Raw genomic sequence first — 16817 nt, 5'->3', positions numbered from 1 at the left:
CATCCGGTCCTCTTAGGTCATCCATGATGCAGCATGTATCAGAATTTCCTTCCTTTTTAAGACTGAATAATATCCCACTGCTTATATATATCACATTTTGCTTAGCCATTCATCTTCGATGGGCATTAGGTGGTTTTTATATTTTGGCTATTGTGAAACATGTGAATATTGGTGTACAAATATCTGTTTGAGTCCATGCTTTCAATTCTATTGGGTGTATCTCTAGAAATAGAATTCTGAATCCTATGATAATGTTAGGTTTAATTTATGTGGAGGTAGCAGACTCTTTCATAGTGGCTGAACCATTCTATATTCTTGCCAGGAAAGTGGAAGGCTTGCAGTTGCCCCACATTTTCACCAATACTTGTCATTATCCATTTATTTTTCTTTAAATGCTATCTTAATACAGGTGAAGTGATATCTCATTATGATTTTGTTCTGCAATTTCCTAATAATTAATGATATTGTCCATCTCTTCATTTGCTTATTGGCCATTTGTGTGTTTTTGGAGCACTATCAACTTAAATCTTTTGCCTATTTTTATTTATTTATTTATTTAAAGATTTATTTATTTATTTATATAAGCACTGGGTACAGTCAGAAGCATGGGAGGATGATAGAACTCACCAGAGTCAGAGCAGAGAGCAGAGCAGGCAGACTGATGAAGTACACTGCTGAGGGGAGCAGTGGGCACGGCAGGAGAGGTCTGCGTGCCATGTGGGACTTTCGCCCAGTGGCTGGGGATCGAACTGGCACTGCAGAGGCTGCGGGCAGCTTCGCACGCAACCCAGCGCTCAACCGCTGTGCCACTGGGGAGGCCCTTTTGCCTAATTTTTAATGGAGATATTCATTTTTTGTTGTTGAGTTGTAAGATTTCTTTATATGTTCTGAATATTAATCACTTATTAGAATGTTGCAAATATTTTTCCAGTTCTGTGGGTTTCCTTTACATTTTCCTAGTAAGATCTTTTGATGTACAAACATTTTTAATTTTGATGAATTCTAACTTACCTATTTTTTTCTTTGTTGTCTGTGCTTTTGTTTTCATTGCCAAATCCAGTGTTAGACAGTTTCTCCCTACATTTTCTTTCAAGAATTTTCTAGTTTTAGTCTTACTTTAGGTCTTTGATTTATTTTGAGTTCATTTTTGTTGCTTATTTTGCAGCATTCAGATTTACAGTTTATGTTCTTCCATGCTAGACAGTGGCAAAGGTTGGAGTTAGGGTCATGAACTCTGTTTAGACAACCCGAAAGGTCCTCAAATTTCCCCCAATAATCATACAAACCCAGTTACAAAGCAAGAATCCAAGTCTTCTCTACATCGTGTTTTTTTTTTTTTTCCAGTTTTCTTGCAAACATTGGAAATGCAATTGTAATTAGTTGTGATTTGTTTACTTAACCTTGCTTTTTAAAAATGGGGCAGTAGGCTGAGATTGACTAGGATATAGGGAACAGGTTGAAGCTCTGGAGCCCTCTTCCTAGAATTCTCTTATAAAATATATTACACCTTTTGATATGGTGTCTCTCTTCTCACTACAGTGTGAACTTGTTCTATTCCAAGTGCCTAGCACTGTGTCTGGCATAGCCATTTATTAAACTGAACTATTAACACTATCTTCTAAAGTCTTATTTTAATTACAGCACCCTCTTAACTGCATTGCTCACTTTATACAATGAAGGACAATGATACTGTCACTCTGAATGACATTTATTAGACTTTCAGAGACTTTTCAGTTGAACATTTGTGTCCTCATTAGAAAGGATTGGGGCCACCCATGGCAAATTAACTTGCATCAATTACTCAAAGAAAATGGAATCTTTAAGGATAAAAGTCTTAAAGTAAGCAAATAAAGATTTCCCCCCCAAAAAATATAATGAAGAAACTCTATTCATGGAAATGGTATTATACCGAATATGTAAATAAAAGATGCTGTGCACTTGCACTTAGGGCAGATTTAAGATTTCCATATTGCTTCCATTTTTTCTAAATTAAGAATATATGACTCCTGGGCCTCCCCTGGTGGCACAGCGGTTGAGTACTGGGCTGCGAGGCTGCCCACAGCCTCTGCAGCGCCGGTTCAATCCCTGGCTGTCAGAGAGGGTCCCACATGGTGAGACAGACCTCTCCTTCATGCCCGCTGCTCCCCTCAGCAGTGAACTTAGTCAGTCTGCCTGTTCTGTTCCCAGCTCTGGCTCTGGTGAATTCTCTCACCCTCCTGTGCTTCTGACTGTACCCAGTGCTTGTATAAATAAATAAATCTTAAACAATTAAAAAAAGAGTAGATAACTATATTTCCCTTTTATTTTGCACCATGGGCCATGAATTTGGGCCACTAAAATGAATCTATTTTAGAGATCACCTAAAGCCAACGAAGTTACTCAGCTTTGCTTTTCAGGAACCCCAGCTCCTCATTGGGTCATTTCTCTTCCATATAATTACTTTCTTTTCCTAAGGAACGATCACATTTCATATCAAATCAGTAGAGATAAACAAAAAGCCTGATTGGTGACTGGGTGGTAGCCACCCTGCTTTCTGGTCAATCTTTCCTGGCCTGATTCTATAGCTTTGGGTTCCCTAGCTGACTCTGTGCCTCAGTTAAATGGGTCTTCATTGAGAAAGTCAAAAAAATGTGAAGCATGAATATTCACATATTCAGTAGAGGGTAAATCTGATGCTTTAACAAAGGATTGAGACTCTGTGTTACCCACTGAGCCAGTTCCCTTCGGTTCATCTCCCATTAATTACTCCCAGTAACTGAACTATATTTAATTGAAGGATAGGATTTAAAGCGGTTTGATGTCACATAATTTGCTTTCACGTAGATTAGAGAACCTGTTCTGGTGCTGCCTCGGGGTGTCAGGGACTGGTGGAACGCTGCCTTGTTTCCAGCTGATTTGACCACACCCCCCAATTTAAGAAGGCAGCGCTATTAGAAACATTATGGTCTTCGCATCCTCTTTAGCCACCGAGCAGAGGATTCCCGCAGGTAGTTGGGAAGAAACCACAGACGTAGAGGGAAGCTCTTTCGGGACTATCTTCACCCAGTTTCTCCCGCAAAGTAGTAAGTGAGGTAGGAGTTTTGCCTAAAACTTTGCCGTCCGTTTCCCCCCCTCCCCTATTTTTTAATTTTGTGGAATTAAACGGTAAATGGATTGGGACTCTCAGGAGCCAAGGGGGGGTTTCTCTTTCTCTTTGCACATTTTTCTGTATTTTCCATTCAATGGCTTCATAACAATTTTCAAAAATACTTGCTAGTCTTGTTCGTATAGTCTGAATTCAAGACTACATTTCACTCTTTTCCGTGATTTAGGAAAGCAAAATCATGCACGTTTTTTGATACTCGCAGGCTGCTTGTCAGAAACTCTGAATTTTCTTCACATACTGGAGCACTTCCAATGAAATGAAGCTGTAGTTAAACACAGTCATTTTTCTTTTTTCCCCTCTTGCATTTCTAGTGAGCCTCTGGTTTTACATCCTTTTTTTTTTTTTTAATTGTCTTTTTTTTTCTCTCTTTTCTTGCATAGCAGTTTAATGAATTGCTTTTATAGAGAGGACGTTGTTGCTGGTTTGAGTCTTGGAAGCTAAACGCGCCTATTTGGAGTTTTCCCATCTTGAGACTCACAGTTCTCCAAGGGTCCACCCATCCTTCAGAGTACACTATGCCTGGGGGTCTCAAAGTCAGAGGGCATTTTTCCCCTCCTGGGAAAAGCTGAGCTCCAGCAGCACTCGGGTGAGAAACAGGGGGTGCCCAAGGCCCTTCCCCTCTTTCAGTGATTTTTAACAACAATTCCACTTTGTGGCTTCTCATATGCTATTAAACTCTTACCTCCTTTGAAAGTAGTGTTTTATGTGGGTTGTCTGTTCAAAAAGATACTTAGTTACTGAGCTCAAGGCATTGGGTTGTAGGCTTTCCTTATTACCTTTAGGATGAGATTTTTTTTTTTTAAATCTCAAGGTCAACTCTCTTCCTACTTCATATCATTACTGTGCAATTGAAGAGAGAGATCTTTGTTAAGCCACAAGAAATACTGATTCTAAGATGATAACCCTGGCAGCTCTTTCTTCTTGTAAAATGACTGACATGTGGACTCTATCATTGGCCTCCTTTTTAATAGTTTTTATTTTAAAAAGACAACTCTTTGGCTTCTCCTGGCATGAGCTGTGCAGGGAGGGTGGAGGGTGGCCCCTAGTACTGTTGAGATTCTTACCTGTTGTTCCTGAATGGAGAGAATGAGTTAATGTCTGCAAAGTGCTTTGAAGATGAAAAGACCTTTTCATGTGTTCAGTATTGTAGTTATTAATATTAATATTTGAAGAAACATGCTGCTTCTAATTGTGAATCAACAACTTCCATCCTTGCCAATTCAGTAGCGAAAAAACAAACAGTGAAGGCAGCCACGCAGCCACTTCCGTCTTGGTTCCGCTGCTGGGGATGTGGGAGGCCTGGAATCTGATTATAGAACGGGCATCTTGGCCTTATGGTCTTTTTACATCAAGGTGCTGGTGGGTAGAGGGGCCAGGAGACCTAGCAGCAATACGTGGTGGAGGGTGGGAAACGGTGTTATCCTTCAACATCTGGTCCTCTGTGAACCTTGGAGAACTGGTTGAGAACTTGGACCTGGACTGATGACAGGCCTCAGGTCATAATGGAGCAGGATCAGAACTGGCACCAGCTCTGGAGCAGGAATCAGGAAAACGGATGTACGTTGACTCTATTAGAGATTGGTCTTGCAACTGAGTACAAGCTGTTTAATGAGATTGTGCCATCTGTATTTTTTTCATTTCTAAAATGTGAATAATGATTTGTACCCACCTGTTTCACCAAGATGAGAACAGAAATAAATAGCACAGGGCTGTGAAGAATGAGAGCACCAGAAAGTTGAGGGACAGTCTGAAGGAACATTGTAGCAAGTTGGGTATGTAGGTGCAAGTTCCTAGGGGAGGGTGAGGCAAACAAATGTTCTGGAAACTCAAAATTGGTTTTGACATTTCTCTTTGATCACACAGAGTTTCAATGTTCTGTTGAATTTATTACTGATAATTCAATTATCAGTGCCTGATTTTATTTATTGGTGAACAGATCTGTTTTCTACAGCAACTCTCCTTTTCTAATTATTCAAAATTCCCATTTCTGCATCAAACAGCAGAAGGACTGGCTACTTCCTCCTCCTTACTCTTGCTCCTCTTTTTTGAAATTAAAAAATATTTAGTATTTGAGCAAAATAAATGTGGTATACAGCAGTTTAGTGCATTTGAGGCAGACCTTTCTTGAGTCTCTTCAGTCCTGGGAAACTTAATTTGGCAACTCATTTTTGCCGACTTACCTACTTTGTCCTGGCTCTATTGAAAATGTAGCTTTAGGGAACTCAACTTTTAATCTAGATGATTCTGGGGATACCTGGTTTCTACCACTTCACCTGAGGAAGGATAATAATCCTTAGTGTTAATCGAGTACTTAGTATGTTCCAGGACCCTTATTAGTTGCTTTGCTTGGACTACATTTAACCCCTGAAGTCTTTGAGGTGGGCACTCTTGCCTCAACAATGAGGGCTCTGAAGCTGGTTTAGTGGTGGGCTGATTGGAAACATGGGAATATATATTTGGAGTTTATTCTTGTATTTGGAGTTTAATCTCATAGGAATCTTAGTAGCTTTAAGACACACAAAATTCAGGTTGCATTTTTTGGCTTAGACTGATTATTTGCTTATCTGGAAGAATAAGACGTGGATTATGTTTTTTTCTTCCTAAGGGGACTCTGTAGATTAATTATTCATTGTTAGGAAGATACCAACTCTAAAGACTACAAAGTTTCCTAGATTGCATCAGTAAACCTCGCTCATTCTCTCTTGAGATAAATAGCTATTGAATTTCTACTACTTCAAGCCCCACCTTGCCTTGTGTTGGGTGCTCTTTGGATAAAAAGAAGGAAGACATTGAGTTCCATCTTTTGAAATACTTTAAGAGACAAGATCTTACCAGAAAATTGATCAAAAATAAAAGACGATAAAATTGTTAAGTGATGTGATATATTTATGAATATATTGAGAATTAGGATGGAGAAAAAATTATTTCTAGAGAAGGGAAGGAAGAATGCTCCTGATCAATCTCATTTCTGAAAGAAGAGAGTAGTTTGATACTCTGGTTGATATTCTTGGTACTATTTCAGGAACTTAGGTGAGGCAATTTGGGTAATATCTACCAGAATGAAAGTCAAACAGCAAACTTTTAGTGCAGATGTCAGTGTTCTCGATGGGGAAGAAATGAAATCTATACATTTTTAAGAGTTGTTGAAAAGTAGAAAAATCAGAATTTCAGTCATTTCACATTTAATTTTTTTCACTTTTCATTTTCAAATAATTTCAGATGCATAAAAGTTGCAAAACAGTACAGAATTTCCGAAAGATTTAAATTCCCTCAAAACTGTGAAAAATAGGATGCAAACCATTCTCCCTGATTATCTTTCAGTGCCTCTGGATCACTTACTCCAAAAGCATTCTTGCCAATGGAGAGAGAGCAAGGCTAGTTTTTTACCTAAGAGACTAAAGAAGCCAAACCATGCTTCTTAGGAAGGGCAAGAAGCCTTGTCAGCTGTGGCCAACATTGGTCTGTGGTTGGAGGAGCATGAATGTGTCCTGGGCAGCACACTGGGCTGAGCTTGTATTGCAGCAGAGATAAAAACCAAACTTCTGCTCAGCCCGTGGCAGCGATGTCTCCTCATCTGTTTCTGGGTGGGCTCAGCCCCCTAAGCACCTGTTTTGTTATAATTACTCGTGAATTAGAACAAGTTAGGCCAGACATTGACCTGCTACTCAAAGTGAGGGCCTCTGACCAGCAGCCTCAGCCTCATACTAGATCTGGTTAGAAATGCAGACTGTCAGGCAGGACCTCAGAACTGCAGAATCAGGCTGTAGTTGTAACCTGATTCCCAGCTGATTCCTATGCATAGCAGTTTGGGAAGCACTGTTTTAAAGAAAGAGCAAAAAACCCAAAAAACAAAAACCAAAAAACAAGTTTTTTTAAAGCAACCAAATAAAAACTATTGCAATATTTCCTGATGCCACTTTCTACTTCCTTCTATTTGTATCTAGTTGCTAAAGTATAACTCCACAAAAGGTCGACATTTATATCAAAAAGTTGTTGGTTTAACTCAGAAGCTGAATTGTTTTTCCACTTGTGCTATGCAATCTTTCAATGAGTTTGCTCCCCACTCTAAGAAAAATGCCTACATCTTGGTTTTATGCATAACAATGACACAAACAGACTACCATTCAACAGAAATTGGGCTCTTTTCTTTTGAGAAATTCTTGACTAATGCTACTCTTACCTATGATTATGGAAGGGAATCCTTTTATGATGATTTAAATGCAAGTCCTTTAAGAAGAGATAAGGGATGTAGGCCATCTGGATTCTAGCTTTAATACCTCAGTAAATAACTTGACTCACTGTAGGCAGCAAAAATAATAATAAAAGCATTATTTCTATTAATTGATATGCATACTTATAATACCATGAATAATAATGATAAAATTGCAATAATAATAATAATAACCATTATTTATTGGCCATTTCATCATGTAAAACATTCTGCTAAGCACTTTTATTTTATATAACCCTCTGAAGTGATTACTTATTTTCTCCATTTTATAGTTGAGGGAACAGGAATTTGTAAGGTTAAGAAATTCGTCCAAGGCCATATGCTCTGTAAAGAGCTCCAGGTTAGTCCACAGTGTATGATTCCAAAACTCTATCAATCTGCTAACCTCTCTGGTCTCAGTTGATGCAAATTAAAAATGGGCAGATATGATGACTTTTTCCTCCAACTCCAAAATCCATTGAATTGGTAAAATCTCTCTCAATATAAGAATGTCAGCAAGCTGTTTAGCATTATACTGAGAAATTTGAACCTTCCAATTTGGGCAATAAAACAAATGAAACTCCACCATGAAAATCGCAATCAGACGCAGTCCAAAGAGTTGCTTGCTGGATTTGTGAGATCTAAGGCAGCTGGTATCCTTTAGCTCAATTTTAAAAGGGCATTATTAAAGCTATCCTGTCCCTTTCATTGTTTTCTCTTTCTCTATCTTTATTTACGGTGCCTCTCAGTTTTGTTCAGAGCTCCTTGAGAGCAAGAACCATATCTAAATTCTAGATTATGTCTGACATGCTCCACACGCTAAGTTGAAAAGTAATTATTAAAAATTCTAAGCTCTTCAGGGATTTCTTTGGCAGCAAGCATTGGGTTAGAGTTGACATTTTTAGTTTGCAGTCCTTCTTTGGGTTTAACTTGGCCAAGAATCTCATATACCATGACCTCTGCCACATCCATCCTGATGAAGAGTCCTGAATAACATTCCTCCAACTCACTCTTTCTTGTATTTGTTTGTTCCTAGTTTCTTAGCTTAAAAAAAAAAAATCTATTTTTTTTAATTCAGTTTTTTTATGGTGCCCTACTATGTGCTTGGCACAGGACTACATCTGAAGACCAGCTGTGACCATTTACAGAATTTCATGGCTAAATATAGGGTTTGAGGAATTACTGTAAAATAATTTATTGATTGCTGCCTTCAATCTTGCAGAAGCTGTGCCCACAGGAAGGTTGATAGACTAGAAAAAGCAGAGTGTTAGTTTCTTTAAAGTTTCAGGCACTAGACTTGGCATTGAGCTTAGAAAAATCCTGGACTATATGTAAATGCAGCAAGGTTGTAATGAGTGTTTATGCTGCCCCATGTTGATGTTGCCATTCCAGCAGTGTCATGGTGAGGGATTTGTTTTCATGAGGAGGAAGCATAAAACAGTCAGTGAAACACTATTTCCAATTGCTATGGTACAACAAGCTAAAACCACCCTCTATGTTTTCTCTTTTCAAGAGTTATAAGTGAGTTACTCCTGGAGGAAGGGCAGAACAGCATATTCTTGTAATATTATAAAATGTGAATCCATTTTACTATTACAAAAAAGATTAGTTGAGCTGTGTCAATTCATATAGAATTTGAAAGTGTTATGTTTCATTAGGGGATGACGTTGTTAAGAGAAGTAGGAGAGACAGGGATGAGTCATTTTCAGACTGTAAGGGGTAGGGGACTGATACCAGTTAACTTGGGGAGAGAAGTCAGAAATGTTAACAATTCTGAGTTGAAACTTTGTGAACTTACACAGAAGCTGATAACACATGTGTCAGAATATTGCCTTTATTTGTCAGTGTTGGCTAGTTAAGTAAGGAATATTTCTTACTGTAATCAATGAAGAAAATGAGACTGTTATAGGTTTAGAAATTAGACAGAATTAGACAATTTCAATTCTTCTAATCATCCCCTCCTCCCATTTCTTGTAACCACAAAGATTCCTAGGGAAAGTATGGGATATTCTGCTTTCTAAATATGCTTAAATGTGAGCTTTTGGAGAAGTAGACACGGTAGCTTTGTTACACTGCTAGATAAGAGGACAAGGCCACTAAAGTATTTTAAAGATAAAGATAAACTACGTATGAGAATTAGGAAGAAAATGAAGTAAGAGAACATAGAAACTTGTCATTCTGGCATATTCATTAGTTCAGAGAAAGATATCTTCTTCCTTGTAGTTAGCATTAAGGAAATCTAACCTCAGGGTTGTCTGTGGCCACATGTCAACACACTGATGAGCCCCCCCTCCCCCTTTCTTATCCCAGAGATATTTTCAATCTCTTGAATATACTTTGATACAGAAACAGAACTCTTACACATATTATCTCCATTTCATGGACAACTTCTTTTCTTCATTCAGTCAGAAAGCATAAATGTGCCACTTGAAAAGATATAGTTCCTACTTTCAAGTAACTCCTGGTTCAGAAACAGAAGCAGACATAGCAGGGAATAACATGAGCTGAGGTAGAGGTGGTAGGGGGAAATTTCCCCCTAATGCCTGGGTTCTCTGGCTAGTTGAATAATCAAATATGCATCAGGCAGATTGGTAGGAGGAACAAAAACCCCTTAATTTAATTATGTACACATGGGGAATCCACATAGATATAGAGTCCAAGGTTCGTGGGGGGAAATGGAGGTATATGTCTCAAGCTAAGGAATGAGATAGGGGCCTGGTGCTTCAAGGAGAGAGATAGAGAGATGGGGAACTCACATAGTGAGGAGAGCGTGACTCATGATGAATCCAGATGCTCTGTATTGTAATTAGATGTTTTTCTCTGTCATGTAGATAGGTTTCTCTGATAAAAAAGATTTTCTTCTGGTAAAAAAGATTTTGTAGGTAATGCCCACAATTTTCATTCTTGTAGGTAGCTAAAGGAGTGATAAAAGTTTCTCATGAGACTACAGGGCTGCATTGTACCTCAACTTCAAATAATACACATGTTGGGAAGGCCTGTCTGAACATCTTGGGGGCCTTACCTCAGTACACTGTTAGTGTAAATCCTGTGGAGGAAGATCAAGGATGCCCATCCAACACCTAGATGTTTATAGGGGATGCTCAGTCTGAGGCTTTAAAAACAGATTTATGTGGTATTTGGAAAGAATGAATACGTGCTCAATCTATAAAGATGTTGCCTTGATGGATAGTCTCACTCATAGGAATTTAGAAAACCTAAATAAGGGACCAGGAAAAAGACTAATTAATACAAAGTAAAAATCAAAATCAACAAGCAACTATAAACCAGAGACACACTACGGGGGCGGGGGAGGGGCAGGGGGAAGAAGGACTAGGGTCAAAATAAGGGGGGGTGCAATTGTATGGGAAATATAACCAAAATGAAAATGCATACATTGTGCAAAAATGAAAAATGATGTAAGAATTATATAAAATAAAATATTAATTAAAAAATAAAAATAAAATGGCAGTAGCAGAAATGAAAAAAAAAAAATAAAGTGCAGGTGAGGCAGAACCCTCTCCAAATATACTCCATACCTCTCTAAGCAAAAAAAAAAAAAAAAAAAGATGTTGCCTTGATAATGAGAATGACAGTGTTTTCTTTAGCCTGTGAAAGGGATTGTCACCTGGAGTATGTTCCCTGGAAATGACTAGCTAGGCAGGAGGAAGCCCAGCGGTCTAGGGTAAAGGACTCTAGGTGCTTTGGTGGTGGGTGGTGTAGTGACATACATCTGCGGAGGTGTGTACCTATCCTCCTATATCATAGGCAGTGCTGTAAACCAATGTTATATCAATCAGTCAATCAATGGCCAGCCAGCCCTTTTGTCCTGTATTCCAGACCAAGAGGATCTCCTTTTTATAAAGATGAATGGAAATCCTAAATTGTTGATATTAAGAGAAATGTTAAATGCTATAAGTCTGCATAGCTTTCCAAGAGGAAAAAATAGGAAAAGGCTACCTTATTGATATTTCCTGTCAAAGCTTTATTATACAGTTTGTATTCCCCATCTGCAGTCTTCATCCCAAGATATATGTTAGCCTTAATTCCTGATCTATGAAAATTATAACATTAGACTAGCGCGTTGGTCAAATTTAAAACTCAGTGTCTTTGCCGGAGGTGATATAATTTTGACTTCTCTGTTAGGAAGGCAGTTTGTCAGTTTGATTACAAATATAGGATGTATACATATTTTGTCTCAATAATAACCAGGTTTAGGCTTTTAGTGAGAGTATACGTATTTTAGGAACTTTCATAATAATGGAATTGGGGACAGATTAATGATTCACTAATAAGAGACTCATTAAGAAAAGTATAATGCACACATAAATAGAATATGTGGCAGTCATAGAATTTGAGATGAAGAATTATTTATTGACATATGAAAGTGTTCATAGAATTTTATCAAACATCACTGAAAGAAGAGCACATTACAAAACAGCCGTGTGGAGAATAATATAAAGGTAAAATTACGCTCATATGTAATGTTATATTTATATTTGTATAAACACATGTAAAAACTCAACAGAATGTTGATCAAATGTTAGTATAATTATCTCTAACTGGGGAATTCTGGTGATTTTGACATTCATTTTAGGCTTTTCTCTATTATTTTTATTCCAATTTTTGCAATAAATATATTAGCAAAAGCAATTACTTACAAAAACAAAATTAAGGGGCTATTTATGGAAAAGTCTCGTCTTTTGTTGAGGAGGACATAACCCAAAATAAAAACTTTAGCTGTTCTCACAGTTGTCATCTAGATATGCAGGGACAGGGTTGGTGTGAGCAGGATGCAGCCTCCTTTAAGCCTCCTCTCTGGAGATTTCTAGCTCTTTCGCGACCTTGGCCTGAAGACCCCTCTGGCACTCCAGTCCCTCTTCATTCTGGGTTTCACTCATCCTCCCCCTGGAGACCTGGCACAAGGGAGTGTCAGTGTGTGTTCTCAGCTGGTCCCTAAGCTTGTGGAGGGTGGAAAGCTCCGGAAGAGACTGTGTACATTATGATGAACAGATCTCTCACCACAGAAAACTAGTTTTAAAGTGTTTTGTTGGGGCCTGCCTGGTAGCGCAAGGGGTTAAGTCTCAGCACTGTCAAGCTTTCTCCAGTCACTGCAGTATGAGTTCAATCCCTGGCCAGGGAGCTGATCCACATGGCGCAGCAGACCTCTCCTGTTTTGCCTGCTGCTCCCCTTAGCAGTGTATTTCAGTCATTCTGCCTGTTCTGCTCCCCACCCTGGTGAATCCTCTTACTTCCCCACCTCTGGCCTATACCCCAGTTCTTGTATGCATAAATAAATAAATCTTTAAAAAAAAAAAAGAGGTGTTTTGTTGGATGTGAGACATCAACATCAACCAGAATTAACTTTGTTGTCCTTTGCACAGATTACCAGTCTTTATCAGGAAAATCTATGATGGTGAGGATGGGGAAGTTCAGGAGAGTTGATTGAAGACCTTGCCAATTAACAGCATGGCCTCAGTCTTTCTCTTTTGTAATAAAGGGGTACTGTAAGTTAAAGGGCGTGTATAAGCCTCTGCCTTTTACTCCTATATTCAACATGTTTGTGTGCAAACTACCTCTCAACACTGCATAGGATCTGGGATACAGAGTGAAGAAATAAACTAAATCCTGACCCTGGGGTGGGAGTAGGGGACACCCTAATAGGGTGGGAGGAGGAGACACAATATAGAAACCAGTGAAGATCAGTGAGGAGTTGTGAGCTGCAGTTAAATGGGAAAAGTCTTCTTGGATAAGTTGACGTTAAATACTGAATAAAAAGAAACATTTCTCTTAGAATTGGATCACAAAAACAAACCAATTATTTCTAAGAATCTTTATCCAGGCCTGCAATCTATTAGGATTTTTCAGTCTGAAAATCAAATGCATTCACATCTGATCCACCTCCTAAAGTTTTAGTTTTGAGATCTGTTCACCAACTTAAAAATAGAAAGGATTTCCATTATGCCCCTTTGTCTGGCTTAAATTTTGGAGCTACCAAGACGAAAAAAGGCATAGTGCCTACCTTCAAATAGTGCAAGAGTTTAGTGGGACAGGCAAATAGAAATGTGTTTATAAAATATGTTACACATGGTGACAGAAATATGTGGGGAGCACAGAGAAGGGAGAGCCAGCTCTGGTGGGGTGAGCATGGTTTAGGCAAGCTTTTGGCAGCTTTAACTGTGAGATCAGTTAAAGGCTTTTCATCTTGAGTTATGTGCTCCTCAACAAAAGACAAAGTTTTCCATTAATAACCCAATAAATAACCACTTTTCTTTTGGAGGTAATTTCTTCTGCCAATATAAAATGTATTTATTACAAACATTAGAATAAAAAATAGAGAAGAATCTAAAATGAATGCCCAAATCACCTGAATTCCCGATTTAGAGAAGATGAGCCTGAAAACTTGGGGCAAAGGAGCTCACTAGTCCTGAGGACTAGGAAGGTAGACCAGCATTTCTTTGAAGGGCGATCACAGGGGAATATGGGCACCTGAGAAATGGCTCCACGTGCCTCAGGGAACAGCAGAATTCCACGTGGAAGGAGTGGAGAGTGCAGTGGAGCCTGGGAGGAGGGAGGGCTGGACAGGTGGGGGAACACAGGTCCTGGAGGCTGTGGCAGGTGGCAGGTCACCATGGAGGACCGTCATGGCAGCTTCCTGAGGACAGAGTCACTTCAGACTCATTTATCCTGCTGCTCTTGCATTGCTGCTCCCATTCAGGAAAAATGAACCTAGTTCTTTACATCTCAGTTACCAAGTATTCAAATCATTTGTTCATTCAAACAAGCCTCATGGATACTCGTAGTCTGGGGAATAAATCTTAAATCACACGGTTGTTTCGTATTTAGGTAATAAATATTTATAATGCCAAGACTGAAAATGCTGGTCTAGATGATGTTAGATTGCTGTCATGTGGGAGGGTCTCTTTGACCAGTAAGTAAAAAAAAAAGATCATCCAAACGCTCTTTTTGCCTTTTTTTTTTTGAAAAGGTTTATGTCTACAGCAGCTGTTCTGTGTCATAATCTACAAGTGGAAGTGGGGTTGTTCTTTTTTTCTTTCTCCAAAAAATAATAAAGCAGTAATCCATTTCTGTCCCTCAGTTATTTCCTGAGATGAGAGCCCTTAACAGCGCTGGCAACTCCCCTTTTTCTGCTTCCTCCCTGGGTGCAGGGCTTTTTCTCCCAGGGAAGAGTCATTCATTCAAATAACTCATGTAGCTTCAAGAACACGGCCCAGTTCTGGCTCTGAATGCACCACAGGTGGGGCCACAGGATCCCCTCTCACTTGGAAAGAGAAAACATATTTCCACGGAACCTTTTCCCAAGCTCTGCGGACTGTTGTTTGGAAGAGGAGTGTCTTCTGGTTGGCTGGCGGAACAAAACTCTTGGTGCCTCCGCACCGAGACTTCAGGGCATGATTGCCATTTCCTAAAGACCTTTTTCTTACACGTTTATAAGTAAAATAGGAATTCAGCAGGGCAAAGGTCTTTTGCTGTTTGGGGGAGTCTAGGGATGATTCATCACGCCATGTGCTCATACTTCACCCAGTGCAATCTTCCACAATTTCCTATTCTAGCAGAACTGACTACTTGCTTTTTTCCATATTGTTGGAAAAAAATCTTATGAACATTGCACACATTATCACCAATAAACTATATTATGTAGCTTTATCATGAGTTTGATAGGAGGTCCATGAGTTTGCAAGGTCCATGTCATGTTTACCAGAGTGTCTCCAGTGTCCAGAACAGTGTCTGGCACATACAGACACATCGTTATTATTTATCAAATGAATAAACAAGTTCTTAACAAAGGGAGCCTTCAATGTGCTTGTTGAATGAATGAGTGATGTCTGTGATGACTCAAGGGATCCGTGGAGCTTTGGGTAGAGGAAATCAAAGGGTGGAATCGTTTGCAGGAAGCAGAACTTCCCCCCCCTGACATATCCCAAAGGGGCAGGTTACTCTCCAGACTCCTGGTGGGATGCCCAGCTTTTCCCTGGGGGAAAATCATCACAGCCCATTCTCAGTATAACAGTCTATGTGGATCACTTTGAAGTTAACATCCATCGGTAGATCAAAACCTTTCAAGTGAGGGGATGTATGGATTGATGATGAGTTAGAATGTTAAAACTCAATTTTAAAGATTGAAAATGAGGAGTGCTTTGGTGGGAAGAACACAGTGAGCTCATGGAGACTATCGCAACACTTTGTGGTCAGGAGGAGCCTGCATTGTCTTCTGCTGTGCCCACTTTATTTGTATTTCATGATCAGTGTCCAGTGCAGAGGCTGACAAGTGGTAGCTGCTCATCAGTGTTGGAAACAAAAGCTGGAGAGGTGACCAATGACACGATGTTAGCAATATCCTTGGCCTAGAGTACTTTGATCTTTTCTTATTCTTCAGTTTTACCATAGGGGAGCTCGTCCCATGGGTGATTTTTGCTGCAGTGGAAATGAACTTGAAAATCTAGAACAAAATCTTGATCAACACAGTCTAACTAACCTTATTTTACTTTTTAAAAATTAATATTATTTTGATTGCATTTTACTTGGGTGGGGGAAGACATAAAGAGGCGGAGTTTTAGTTGAAAACAAACACAGCCCTAAGAGAAGTTATTTCTTTTTTTAAAATTATTTATTTATATGTATTTTACATTATTGCTCATTTTTAAAACAATGTTTACTTGTTTTTTCCCCTCAGGTGTAGTCCCCATAGAATTTCCTCCGCCAATTCATCCGTGCACCATCACCTCAGTCCTGTGTGCTTCTCCCTCCCTCCCTCTGATCCTCTCTGTCCCCCTCCCTTGCAGGATGTCTCTGCTTTATAATAGTCTGTTTGTTTTTGTGTTTTTTTGTTATGTTTTGTATTATTATTTTTCCCTCCTGATGTCTTATTTGGGTCCCCTATATTCCTCCTATAAGTGAAACCATCCGATATTTTTCTTTTTCCTTCTGACTTATTTCACTGAGCATAATTCCTTCTAGCTCCATCCATGTGGTTGCAAATGACATTAGTTTGTCTTTTTTGATTGCTCAATAGTATTCCATTGTGTATATATACCACATCTTCTTGAGCCAGTCATCTATTTTGGGACATTTGGGTTTTTTCCAGGTTTTACCTATTATAAATAGTGCTGCAATAAACATAGGAGTACAGGTATTCTTTTGAATCAATGTTTTTGTGTCCTTTGGGTAGATCCTTATGAGTGGAATTGCTGGGTCATGTGGTACCTCCATTTTTAGTAGACTGAGGAACCTCCACACAGCTTTCCATAGTGGTTGGACCAGTTTGCACTCCCACCAGCAATGTAGGAGACTTCCTTTTTCACCACATCCTCCACAACATTTGTTGCTAGTTTTTTTTGATATGTGCCATTCTTACTGCTGTAAGGTGGTATCTTGTTGTGGTTTTGATTTGCATTTCCCTGATGATAAGGGATGTTGAATATTTTTTCATATGCCTGTCGGCCA

The 16817-nt window shown here is 39.1% G+C and overlaps 1 protein-coding gene across 2 annotated transcripts in view; it reads left to right on the top strand.

Annotated features, from left to right (window-relative positions):
• The first annotated feature begins 2958 nt into the window (after window positions 1-2958).
• The window catches only part of ETS1 (ETS proto-oncogene 1, transcription factor), a 122933-nt gene continuing 109074 nt past the window's right edge, over window positions 2959-16817 (top strand). For both annotated transcript variants that reach the window (XM_054693200.1, XM_054693199.1), the window contains exon 1: window positions 2959-3071. The gene's annotated coding sequence lies outside the window, so the exon portion shown is untranslated. The remainder of the gene's footprint in view (window positions 3072-16817) is intronic.

This window comes from Talpa occidentalis, unplaced genomic scaffold (genome assembly GCF_014898055.3).
Source record: "Talpa occidentalis isolate TD23 unplaced genomic scaffold, MPIMG_talOcc4v2.1 talOcc4.12, whole genome shotgun sequence".
Taxonomy (NCBI): domain Eukaryota; kingdom Metazoa; phylum Chordata; class Mammalia; order Eulipotyphla; family Talpidae; genus Talpa; species Talpa occidentalis.
The sequence above is the reverse complement of the archived record's forward strand: the minus strand, read 5'-3'. Positions and strand labels throughout refer to the sequence as shown.